At 38.1% G+C, this 13,713-nt stretch overlaps 1 protein-coding gene across 1 annotated transcript in view; it reads left to right on the top strand.

Moving 5' to 3' along the window:
* The window catches only part of DCC (DCC netrin 1 receptor), a 995,337-nt gene that overhangs the window by 353,035 nt on the left and 628,589 nt on the right, over nt 1-13,713 (top strand). The window lies entirely within an intron of this gene.

The raw sequence follows: 13,713 nt of genomic DNA, 5'->3' as shown, positions 1-13,713 counted from the left end.
GTAGTATTTGTTCATACATCACTGATAGTGGAAACTGATGGAATGTGAGGCAGAATTATTTCTCTATTATTAAGTAACAACTCTCTAGTAAAACTTTAAGGTATATAATGAGCCACAGTAATATTGAATTCATTGGTAGCAAACTATATATTAAATGCCTGTGAAAAATATCACCTTTAAAAATAGATGCCCCTACACTAATTCCACAAAAACTCTATATGGAAACTCATATCAGAGTATGGAAATAACAGCATACTTGATGCAAGTAAATTGTTCATTCGTAGACATTTCAATAATTCATTTAGATTGTGGATCATATAATCTGCAGGAAACCGAGAACTCGGTACTTAAAGATGATTAGACCTCATGGAAACCTTTGATAAACTTTCACTTTAGAAACAATTTAACTTTTATATCCATTTTTCTTGGTTTCTTTTATCCTTTTGTACTTTATTACTTAAAACATATTTTTTTTCCTGAAAACATAATCTTTTCTTTAAGCTTATCTGTTTCAGTGGCATTTTCCTCATTTCATGTTCAAATTCAGCATTTCTAGTGATATAATCTCTGTCATAGAAATCCTTTAGATGCTGCAAAGAGGATTGAATATAATGTCAGTTCACAAGTCAGGCATGGACAATAACAAACACAAAGGATTTCTTTATTTTTAAGCTTAGTGTTTTAACAAAAATGTTGCTGATAAATAACAACTGAAAAGAACTTAAAGTGAGATAGAATTGCTGAATAAAACATTTTAAAGCAAACTTTCATGTCACTGTCTGTGCATAAATAGACAAAACCTATCTCAACAAGTCAACCACTGAATGTAGCACCCACTCTCAGTCACCGTAGATACAAACATTTTTTATAGAAAATAAACTGAAGTCCCCATAGTCAGGAGTTTATAGACTATCAGGAGAAATAATATGTGCAAATTTAAGTATGTACAAAACATTTATGCAATATATACAAGGTAATACAAGGTATAAAAGGAAGCACCAGTAATTTGGGGTGGGGGGAATCGGGAAGGCACATCTCTCATATGGAAAGTGAAACAAGCTAATTTTTGAAAGATGATGACAACGATGACAATGACGATGATGATGTCAATAATAACTATCATTTATATGGCACTTTAAAGCTTACAAATCATTATATTTATGTATGTATATATATGTATGTATACAAATATAAATATATAGAAAGAGAGAGAGAGAGAGAGATGTTTGTGTGTATATGTATATTTGTATATAACACGCCCAGAATGTACTTCCTACATTTCTCTGCTTATTAGAATCTTTATAATTTTATGAAATCAAATAAAATATGTGAAGTGCTTTTCAGATATGAGCAATGGAATATCATACGTGAAAAACTATAAAATGTATGATTTAGCTGCACCATAGAGAACAAGAAGGGAAGTAATGTATAAGAAGGCTTAAGAAGATATAGATATAGATATATATTAAAGTTTCTCGTTGATTCTAGAGGCAATATGGAACTCTAGAGCTTATTGAACAGGGGAGTGGCATGGTTATTAGACCTATGGTTTCAGAAAATCATTTCAGTTCCTGTTTGAAGGATGGTTTGGAGAGGAGGGAGGAAATCAGGTTTGGAGGCTGTTGCAATAATCCAGGCAAGAGAACCTGAATTCTATTGTTGGTCTACATGAGCAGAGAAAAGAAAAGAGATGTGAAAGATATTGTGGAGATAGAATTGACAGTATTGGGCAATTGAATGGATATGTGACTGAAGGTGAAGAAATGAAGAATATTTCAAGGTTTTGCATTTGAGTAACTGAAAGAATGATCAAGAGAAATAAGGAAATTAAGAAAGGTTGAGTTTTAGCAAAAATATAAATTTGGAAATGTTGAGTTTGAAGTATCTAATAAGCAGTTGGAGATATGAGAGTGCAGCTCAGGGAAAATACTGGGGCTGAATCATTCACACAGAGATGACAACTGAACCCACGGAACTGAATAAGGTCTTGGAGGGGCAACAAAGAGTACTTGTGAAGGAGCTTTAGGAAGCACTTAAAATTCGAGGATAAGGTGTGTGTGTGTGTGTGTGTGTGTGTGTGTGTGTGTGTGTTTGTGAGACAGAGACAGAGAGAGACAGAGAGACAGAGAGAGAAAGAGACAGGGAGACAGAGACAGAGATAGAGAGAGAGACAGGGAGATAGAGACAGAGAGAGAAAGGAAGACAAAGACAGAGACAGACAGACAGAGATAGAGACAGAGAGACAGAGTGAGATGATCCAGGAAGCAGAATGAGAAAACAGCAGCTATATGGAGTAGTAGTGTAGGATCTAGAATTAGGAAAAATAGAGTTCAAGTCTGGCCTCAGGTGCTTACTATCTGTGTGACCCTGAACAAGTTACTTCATCTTTCTCTGCCTCAGTTTCCTCATCTCTAGAGATAATATAAGCTACTTCCCAGATTTGTTTGGAGGAAAAAATGAGAGGATATTCATAAAGTGTTCTGCAAACCCTAATGAACTAAATTAATGCTATAATACTTGTTATCCACCACCACCACCACCACCACCATCATCATCATCATCATCATCATCATCATCATCATCATCATCATCATGCAATAAGACATGTAGGAACAGAACCAAGAAATAGCAGTATCACAAAATCAACAAGGGTATAGAGTATCCATGAAGAGAAAGTAGTCAACAGCTTCAATTGTAGCAGAGGTTAAGAAGGATGAAAATTAAATACTGAGAAAATACTACTCGATTTAACAATAACAGATGATTGAAAAGGCCTCATTTCTAAAATATATAGAGAACTGAGTCAAATGTACAAAAATACAGGTCATTCCCCAAATGATAAATGGTCAAAGGATATGAACAGGCAGTTTTCAGAGAAAGAAATTAGATACCTATAGTCATATGAAAAATGTTCTAAATCACTATTGATTAGAGAGATGCAAATCAAAACACCTCTGGGGTACCACATCACACCTCTCAGATCGGCTAACATGACAAAACAGGAAGTTGATACATGTTGGAGAGGATGTGGGAGAGTTGAAACACTAAATCATTGTTGATGGAGCTATGAGTTGATCCCACCATTCTGGAGAGCAATTTGGAACTATGCCCAAAGGGCTACAAAAATATGTATGCCCTTTGACCCAGCAATATCGCTTCTAGGACTGTATCCCCAAGAGATCATAAAAATGAGAAGGGGTCCCACATGTACAAAAATATTTATAGCAGCTCTCTTTGTGGTGGCCAAAAACTGGAAATCAAGGGGATGCCCATCAATTGAGGAATGGCTGAATAAATTGTGGTATATGAATGTAATAGAATACTATTGCATTATAAGAAATGATGAACAGGAAGACTTCAGAGAGGCCTGGAAAGACTTGTATCATCTGATGCTGAGTGAGAAGAGCAGAACCAAGAGAACTTTGTGCACAGCAACAAGCACAGTGTGTGAGGAATTTTTCTGGTAGACTTGGAACTTCATTACAATGCAAGGACTTAAAAAAATTCCCAATGATCTTTTAAGGCAAAATGCCTTCCACATCCAGAGAAAGAATTATGGAATTCAATCGCAGAATGTAGCAGATCATTTTCTTTTGTATTACGTTTTGGTTTGTTATATGATTTCTCCCATTCATTTTAATTCTTCTACACAGTATGACTATAGTGAAAATGTGTTTAGAAGGAATGTATGTGTAGAACCTATATAGAATTGTATGCCATCTCAGAGAGGGAGGGGGAAAGTAGGGGGGAGGAAGTGGAAAAAAAATCTAAGTTATATGGTAGTGATTGTAGAACACTGAAAATAAATAAAATTAATAAATAAAAAAATAATAATAGATGATGGATAACTTTGGAAAGAGTAATTTCAACTAAGAAATGATTTCTGAAGGCACATTATAAGGGATTGAAAAGTGAGTGGAAGGTTAAAAAGTGGAGGCAATAAGTATGGAAAATTTTTTCAGGAAGTTTGTGAAAGATAGGATCATACCTTAAAGGGATATTATGGTCAAATGAGACTTTTTCCGCCTTTAAGATGGAGGAGACTTGGACAGGTTTGTAGGTAGCAGAGCAAAAGCCTAATGCATCTGTTGAGATTAAATATTTTAGTAGGGATGAACATGTGTTTCTAGAGGAAAGAGGAAGGCAATGGAAAGAGAATAGCATTTGTGAGGAAAAGAGATACTTCATCAGAGACTGGAATAGAAACAGAGAGAATGGAGAGATGATCTTGAGAATTTTTTGTATGTAGAGGGAGCTCATTGTGAATATCCTTTATTTTCTCAGTGAATTGTGAGGTGAGGTCGTCTTTAGATAGTGTGAAATAGTCAGATAATATAGAAAGCTTAAGAATAAAAGAGATGTAGGACAGAAACTATAGGGAATACAAAAAACAATTAGGGAACACTAAAAGGATTGCCCTGCATCTAATAAATTTTATATGTGTGTGTGTGTGCGTTTGTATGTATATGTGGGTGGGTGTATTTGTACATATATGTATATGAGTATATATACATATATATGCACATACATATACATATATGTATGTATAATCTTATAATAAGCTATAGCTTTAGAGTTCCATTGACTCCCCTAACTCTTCTTTTATAACCCAACCACATTATTGACCCTTTCTTTTTTTTTTTAAATTATCTATTAAGAATCATTCACTTGTTTCTCCTTCCTCTTTTGCCACCATTGGGGCAGTGGAACCGAGAGAGAGGTTAAGAGATCAAGAAAAACAAAACTCTTTTAACAAACAAAGTCCTACATTAGTCATGTCTATAAATGTATGTCTCTATTCTGTGTCTTGAGTACATCACTTCTCTGGCACGAGGTTAGGCTTCATCACAGGTTCTATGGAGTTATGCTGAATCATTGAATTGATCAGAGCTCTTAAGTCTTTCAAATATTTTTGTCTTTACAATTTTGTTATTGGTATAAATTGTACTACTTCTTCCCACTTCATTTTGAATGCTGATTTCTTCACCTTGGACTCTTCTGCCAATTTACAGTTTTTATAGTTTAAGAAATCCAGGGAAGCAACCTACAAGCCATTTGTTAATCTCCTATGATTAGACCAATGGACAATTTATGACTCACCCCACTACTCTAATGTCTTATAATGATACCACCATCTAGCACAATTCTTTTGACAAAATCCGATCTTCTGCCCAGATTCTTCTTGGGTCCCACTGTTAACATTTTCATTCCAATCATGAATGATGATTACTAGGTAAAAATGACCAGTGCCCAAAGTGACCTGCTGGATACCTTCTTTGAAGCCAAAGAAGTCAATAAACACACACTGAATAACAGCTCCCTGAGGAACCCCTTTAAGTGGGAGCTCAGACATGACTATCCATCTCCAAGCTTCATTCCTTACAGCTCTGAATCTCCAGGACCACTTCACAATAATGCAGCCAGGTTCCAATGAGTGTGATCAATAAATCCCTTGAAGTGGCTACATTATTTAAATTCATATTTCATATTCCCATTGGGCTAAAGCCAATTACTGTATTTTACATAACTAATGCAAACATCTACTTCAGGGCATTCACTTCAAAGGATTCACAACAGTCCCTAACTATTTTTGTATAGGTGATAATTTCCTTTATCTTCCACCTCAGATTCTTATCATTCCTTTCATCTTCTATCAATTTTCTCCTCCACTGGGCACAGCTAGACTTATCCCTTGGCTCCTTAGCCCCCATGGGTTCTGATCAAAAGGAAAAACAGGGTCTTGATCCTGGTATAATTAATTCTGTATACCAAGGTATCTATAGAGTCCATAGAAATGGATTTAGTGGCCTGAATAAAATCTCCATGCACTTGCAAATATATAGATTTTTTTTTTATCTTTGCTGTCTACCAGGCCCCCAAATTACATCCTAGATGAAATTTTAGGCCTTCTAGGTGAGATAATAGTGTCAGGATTTTAGGCTACCTAGCTGTAGTTTAAAAAAAAAAATGGGATGGATGTTGTTAGCATACTGGGGTACCTTTTCAGAAGGAATCTGAGAACTGTCCCAGTTTATATCTGAATAGCTTATCTCAATTCATTCACGCACTTTTTACTTAAAACTTTCTCAGGCTGTGCTTGCTGCTTGCTTTCCTTTTAAAGTCTCTAATCACAGAAAAGGCACTGCTAACTGAGTAGACAATCTAGAAGTCATATAGGCAAGTCTCATGTCTGTTTCTGCCAATGATCTGTTAATTCCATGTGTGTTTCAGTTCATCTCATTCCTTAGGTAATAGTGAATTATCACATCAAATTTGTAGGTGAATTACCAATTTTCAAAGAATTAGAAAACAATAAAAGAATTAATACTACAAATGCATTTAAGAACATTTAATTCTCAAAGCACTTCAGCCTCTTGATAGGCAAAGTAATGTAAGTTCGAGATTCCCAGTGGATAGAATGCTAGATAAAGAAGACTTGGCTGATTTAGAAACACATTTTTAATTTTCTCATTTTGGTTTGGGGGAAAAAAGAAATCTGTGCAGCTGTAATCAGAATACCCAGAATTGAGAACATCAGTTTTATGCAGAAGGCTCATATTCTGCTCAATGTGTCACTAGGGTGATATATTTTCAAAAGAATGTTGATAAGCAGAAGAATGTCCAGGTTGTGTTTTCCTTTGTTCTCAAAGAGGACCATGACATCAGGGAGATGATGACATGACTTGGAGTTGACTTTGATTTGCGTGAGGGAGGGCTGGGCAAGGTCACCAACCTCATTTCCTCCTCCAGAACCATCTGGGTTCAGTAACCAGATATTCATCAAGAAGACTACAGATGGCTCAAGATGCAGTGAGAGACCCTGGCTCTTTTAGGCTAAGGTCTTTTCATGTTGTCACTATAAGTCAAGGGACAGATCCTTAAATTAAAAAAAAAATATATATATCAAATTGGGGGGAGGGGAAGACTCTCAGGGTTGCTGGTCAAAAGAGAAACAGTTAGTATTGACATTCACTCTGAGCCTGGAGGGTCCAGAGCTTGGGCAGGGTTTTGAAGTAGAAAGTCTCTGTGTATGCCTTCTGAGGACTGGCCAATGGAACTGGGGCTTGTTTAACTTAGAAAAGAAAATACCAAGACAGGACTTGATGACGGCCATGTGGAAGAGAAATTGGACTCATCTTCTATGGCTCTGGTGAATAAACATTAGGAGAATTAGAAGGAAGTTATAGAAAGTTAGATTTAAGTTTGACATATAGAAGAACTTCCAATTAGAGCAGAATGTACTTTTACAGAAAGTAGCAGTTTTCCCTTCAATTTCTCAAACAAGAACTCTATGAACACCTGTTGGACAAGTATTAAAAAGCAGAATACTCATTTTGGTTGGGGTTGTACGAGGAGACTCCCTGCAGATCCTTGTAACTCAAAAATTCTGTGAGTTTTTACACAGGCTTTCTGTAAGAAAAAATAATGTGTTAGAAGTGAGCCTAACAAGCCCCCAACAGTGAGGAACATGCTCACCTTAAACAAAGAACAATGCCTGTTTTCAAATCAGGAAAGTCTTTATTAATCTTTCCCCCTGAATCAACGGGTAACCTCCCCAGAAAGGCAGGACTACTACAGCACATGAAGGCAGATGGGGCTTCTTATACAGTTTTGTGAACTTTGAATTGCCCGTGACACCATCCCCTGGCCATGTGACTCCATGTTCTCCTCTGATAGACCCTTCCTCACACAGCTCCTTGGGCCTATGCATTAGTTTCTGACCTCTAACTGCTCCATGCTAGGTCATAACTCTTATCACTGGGGAATGTGGACAACAGAACTTTCTTACTTCCCACATGATGCAAGATATATATTTTTTTTCCTGAAATACGTATAGGAAATAATGTATGCATTAAAGACCATTGCTATAATGTAATATGAAAATATTCCAGAACCCATCGCTCCCCTTTATGTTTGGAAAACAAAATATCCTTAAGCCTTCCATACCACCATTTGTAGATTTTGTCAATAAGTGTTAATTAATAAATTAATTGACAGGTACTGCTATGTAATGCCAAAGGAAAAAACTGTTTAGAGTTGGTACTCTTATCTTTTGTTGCCATTTTATTCTAATCTGTTTCTGACCTTTATAAACTCTTCCATCACCCCCCTCTTGCTCACCCTACATATGTAATCATTTGCCAAAACTTGTAATTTCATTCCCTGTGAAGCCTCGTGAATACTACCTCTATACTAACAATCATCAGCCTAATTTAGGCCTTATTCCTTGTCACCTGAACGATTATAATAGTCTTCTAGTTGGTCTTTCCTTTTTAAGTTGTTCCATGCTCTAATCACAATTTTGCTGCCAAATTTGTTATTTTAAATCCTGTCTGAAGATGTTTTCACTTCCCCCTCAATAAAGTCCAGTGACTCCCTCTTGCCCCAAAGATCAAATATGAAATCCTTGGTTTGACATTTAAATCTCTGCACACAGTGGCCTCTTCTTACCTTCCCAAACATTTTTGCATTCTGTTTACCTCCACAAACTTTATGATCCAAATATATTTGCTTCCTTGTTTACCCTTTACACAAGACCCCCTATAGCCTGCTTGCTTGCACTGGTATTCTATATGCCTATACTCTTCTCCTTCTCAAGCCCAGACCTTTGGAATCTTTAGCTTTCTTTAAGATTCAGCTCAAGGGCACGTTCCTCAAAGAGGCACTTAATTGCTTTCCACTCCTACTCACCCCCTTAATGCCATTTCCTCTAAGATGACTACTCTCTCAACATTACATTTATTTTGCATAATCTGATTTATATATGATTTCTTCCCCCATTCATTAGCATTTAAGTTCCTTGATGGCAAGGATTTTTTTTATCCCTAGTACTTAGTATACTGCCCTGGAATATAATAAATGCTTAAAAATATGTGTTGATTGATGGATTGCTTCTCTTCCTCAGTGATCTCACCTGAATACAGAACATAAAACAACAGAAACAGAAAGAAAAATCTAAATGCCAATTTGACTTGTAGTTGGAAAGTTTGGATAGATGAGGAAATTGACATAACAATTCCATATGGGGATTTTAGAGGTTTTCTCTGTATTTTCCCTGAGAACTTGCTAAGTGGTATTGATGGGGTTCAGACTCTGGGTACCTACTTGAGCTCTCCTTGAATCTTCCCACTTAATCTGGCCTTTCATACTCAAATCGATTACCCTTAGCCTAGCCTGGCTCTCCATTATCTGTTACCTCTGGATTGCCCCACCTGTTTTCCACCCAAGCCCTCCATTGTCTGATACCTCCAATTGCCTCCAGCTGTTTCCCACACTTGATTACATCACTAGTTACCTCAGTCCCATCAAGATCCTCTTTAGACCCTCCTCCCAGACTACTAGACCACCTCCAGATCTTACCCACAGACTTTCTGTATATAAATTCCATCTTACCTCCATGAAGGAGCTCAGATTCAATCCAGCTCAAACTTTATCTAGCTGAGATTCTGCCTGGCCTGCTTGTTAATATAAGCTTTACAAATGCTCAGGCCCCTTAAGAGTCAACCTAATATGACAAACCTTTAATAAGCTTTGTTTTACTTTGGCTGGAAGAAGATGAGTCAAATTCATTTGGCAGGGGAGGAGCCAAGACGGTGGAGTAGAAAGACACACATATGCTAGCTCCAAACCCACAGCCCAAAAAATACCTGTAAAGAAGAACTCCCAACAAATTTGGGAACAGCAGAAGCCAAAGAACAACAGAGTGGATGAGATTTCTGTTCCAGAGAGCCCTGAAAAACCAATGCAAAAGGTCCTCTGCGCCCCAGACCCAGAGCAGAGCCCAGCCCTGCCTTGGCCTCGAGGCACCGAGAGGAGCAAATCCCAGCAGGCTTCAGGGACACAATCTCCAGCAACAGAGCAGGTCCCTCCACCCACAGGTACCAAAGGTCAGTGGGAGGGTCTTTTTGGCTGGCCGAGAGGGGAGTGGGGTGTCCCCATAACTCAGGCCCCCTCGGGAGGCAGCAGCAGAGGCAGCAGCAGACAAGGGCTCCCAAAGCAGGCAGGAGCTTGGATCCATTGTTGAAGGTATCTGCATAAACCCCCTGAGGGAACTGCGCACCTTGTGGCGGCCCTGCCCCCATCTGAGCACCTGAATTTAATCTCACACTGAATAGCAGCCCTGCCCCCACCCAAAGACCCGAGGCTGGGAAGCAGCATTTGAATCTCAGACCCCAAGCTCTGGCTGGGAGGATCTGGAGGCATGGTGGGTGTGAAGAGGAAGCTCAGAAGTCAAGTTACTGGCTGGGAAAATGCCCAGAAAAGGGAAAAAAAAATAAGACCATAGAAGGCTACTTTCTTGGTGAACAGGTATCTCCTCCCTTCCTTTCTGATGAGGAAGAACAATGCTTACCATCAGGGAAAGACACAGAAGTCAAGGCTTCTGTATCCCAAACATCCAGAATAAATATTCCATGGGCTCAGGCCATGGAAGAGCTCAAAAGGATTTTGAAAATCAAGTTAGAGAGGTGGAGGAAAAACTGGGAAGAGAAATTAGAGAGATGCAAGAAAAGCATAAAAAGCAGGTCAACACCTTGCTAAAGGAGACCCAAAAAAATGATGAAGAAAATAACATCTTGAAAATTAGGCTAACTCAATTGGCAAAAGAGGTTCAAAAAGCCAAGGAGAAGAAGAATGCTTTCAAAAGCAGAATTAGCCAAATGGAAAAGGAGGTTCAAAAGCTCACTGAAGAAAATAGTTCTTTCAAAATTAGAATGGAACAGATAGAGGCTATTGACTTTATGAGAAACCAAGAAATCACAAAACAAAACCAAAAGAATGAAAAAATGGAAGATAATGTGAAATATCTCATTGGAAAAACAACTGACCTGGAAAATAGATCCAGGAGAAACAATTTAAAAATTATGGGCCTACCTGAAAGCCATGATCAAAAAAAGAGCCCAGACATCGTCTTTCATGAAATTATCAAGGAAAATTCATTTGGCAGAACACAGTGTGTTGGTATTTTGAGGTCTGAGCGCCCCAAATCTCATGGTTCCCAGACCTCAACAGTATTTTAATACAATTGATTCAAAACTGGCATTCATTTCATTGACATAATTGGATTTGGCAGAGATAAGATGTGAAATATGTTCTAGAATGATAGGACTGAAACCATTCCGACCAGCTGGCACAGACCTGGGGTGGAGGTTTTCATACTGGCTTAGTATTCACTCATTTACTGATTTAGTGATCAATTATTTGTAAAACTGTTAACATCTGGCTCATTTTGGAGATGTCCTCCAACCAAAAACACAATGGAAAAGCCTGTAGTGTTTGAGCAGCTGGTATATTATAGCAATAATAATTATAATAACATTGATAAGAAGAGGGGGAGGGAAGGAAAGAGAAAGGACAGAGAGAGAATGCGCACAATACAGTTTACAAGGTGCATTCACAACCATCATTCCATTTAATCTTCACTAGAAGGGGTGATATGCTTAATTTCCTTTTAAACAGAAATGATTCCACACACTAAGTTTTCCCCCTGTGCTCCTCCCTCCATTCCCCAAAACGTGGTCAGAAGAGAGAGGATGTAAGCTACGATAAGGTTGAAAACTTTAGGAATTTATTTCCTTTAAATCACTCATGTAATGCAATATTTAACAAGGGGTTTTTATGAATGGCTCACAAAGAGACCAAAATCTCTTGCATCTCCTCTATCCAGCCTTGGGTAAGGAAAATTTTAATTCCTGCCAATGATGCTGTACAGACTCTGGGAACCTCCTGGAATTTTCCTTGAATCTTTCCACTTAATCTGGCTTTTCACACCCAAGTCTGTTACCCTTGGCCTAGGCAGACCCTCCATGGTCTGTTGCCTCTGGAGTGTCCCCACCTGCTTCCCACCCCAGCCCTCCATTGTCTTGTTACTTCCCAACTGCCTCCAGCTGTTTCCCACCCTTGATCAGACACCCCATTCCCATCTAGACTACTTGGCCACCTCTCAATCTTTCCCACAGTCTTTCTGTATATAAATTCCCTCTTGCCTCCAAGAAGCAATCTAGCTCTGACTCTGTCTAGCTGAGATTCTGTCTGGCCTGCTTGTCAATGTGAGGATCACAAATGGTTAGGGTTCTTAAGAGTCAACCCAACATGGTGAATCTTTAATAAACTGTTTTACTTTGGCTGAAACAAGGCTTGAGTTGAATTCATTAGGCAGGAGCCAGCGTATCAGTATTTTAGGGTCTGGAGCACCTCAAATGTCACCATTGTGGTTCCTTGATCTCAATACCAGGAGAGAACGAAGCAGGCTGAGACCAGAGGTGGTTAGCATTCTATTCTCCTTGGAGAGAAGGTACTAGACTAGAATTTTATCTTTTGGTTCCCTTAAACATCATTAGTTTTAGGTAAATAATTTTTAGATGTAAGTAAAAATTAAATTAGTATTTCTGGGAAAGGAGTCAAGCCTTAGATATAGAGCTTTAGGGGCCTTCCTTCCCCATTAATGAACAGTTTGTTGCTGGTCAACCATTTTTAGTCATGTGAGACTCTTCATGACCCCATTTGGAGTTTTCTTGTCCAAAACTAAAAACAAAAAAAACTGGAGTGGTTTGCCATTTCCTTCTCCAACTTATTTTGAAGCTGAGGAACTTGAGCAAACAGGGTTAAGTAACTTATCTAGAGTAACACAGCTAGTGAGTGTCTGAGATCCTATTTGAAGTAAGTTCTCTGGACTTCAGGGTCAACACTCTATCCACGGTGCCACCTGGCTGCAAACCAATTCATGGGTATCCAGTAATCCTATCCTTGTTGAGGCAAGGGGAAGGAAGGCCAGAGGGGACAAGGAACAATGAGGGACCACGGAAAGACCAGGGCATTGAGAAATAAAGCAGTTGAACCCTAGCTTACCCATTCTAGGTCGGAACCACTGATACAGTTCCTTAATTGAATTGTTACTTGTCAAAGATTTTTCACCTGAAATAGTTAATGTGGAAGTTTTGTATGGGCTGGGAGGAGACTTCAGGTTCCCTGGGACTTTAACATGGAATAAGGATGCATCAATTATATGGCAAATATGGGGCAGGAAAGACTCTGGACAGTCAATAGCCCTTTGCTCATAAATTACCTGAGCAGCAGAAACCAAGTTATAGTGCATTGAAAGTAAACTCTCCAGTGCTTCTCCATGTTTTTACATATGTAATATTTTCTTCTTTTTCTGTCACTATTTCTATGTGTCCCTTCATCACTCTCTCCTCTTAGTTGAAAGCAGAAAAATTAAATCCACCTATGATACAATTTCACTGGAGGTTTTTACAGACGTCATTATATGGTTATTAATATTCTTCCAGCCACCTTTTAGGTAACAATTAGGATAAAGATTTTGTTCCAAGTCCATACAGAATTATATTGAGAAAAATGCATATTTTTCAGTGTGAATATTTTTGGGTTAGATGTAGATTGTTTCTTTGCAGAATGTTTCTTGGAATGAGAAATAACAGATAAAAATAGTTCCAATTAAGTTGTATCTGCATAGCTCCTAAAACCAGCTACTTATTCCTTAATGACCTGTGCGTTGCGGAGGCCATGTCTCTGACAATGAAATTTATAAATATATGTAATATACCCAACAATCAACCAAAATATTCACTTCACTTGCCTGGAAGAGTATTAGTGTCCCAAAGAAAACCTACTTGATTTGATGTGATAAAAATTATCAAAATTATATCAGATAAATGCAGATCAACCAAACAGACTGATGGATTTCCTTCATTCTTA

This window comes from Notamacropus eugenii, chromosome 4 (genome assembly GCF_028372415.1).
Source record: "Notamacropus eugenii isolate mMacEug1 chromosome 4, mMacEug1.pri_v2, whole genome shotgun sequence".
Classification (NCBI taxonomy): Eukaryota; Metazoa; Chordata; class Mammalia; order Diprotodontia; family Macropodidae; genus Notamacropus; species Notamacropus eugenii.
Note: the sequence above shows the minus strand (reverse complement) of the source record. Positions and strands in the feature narration are given on the sequence as shown.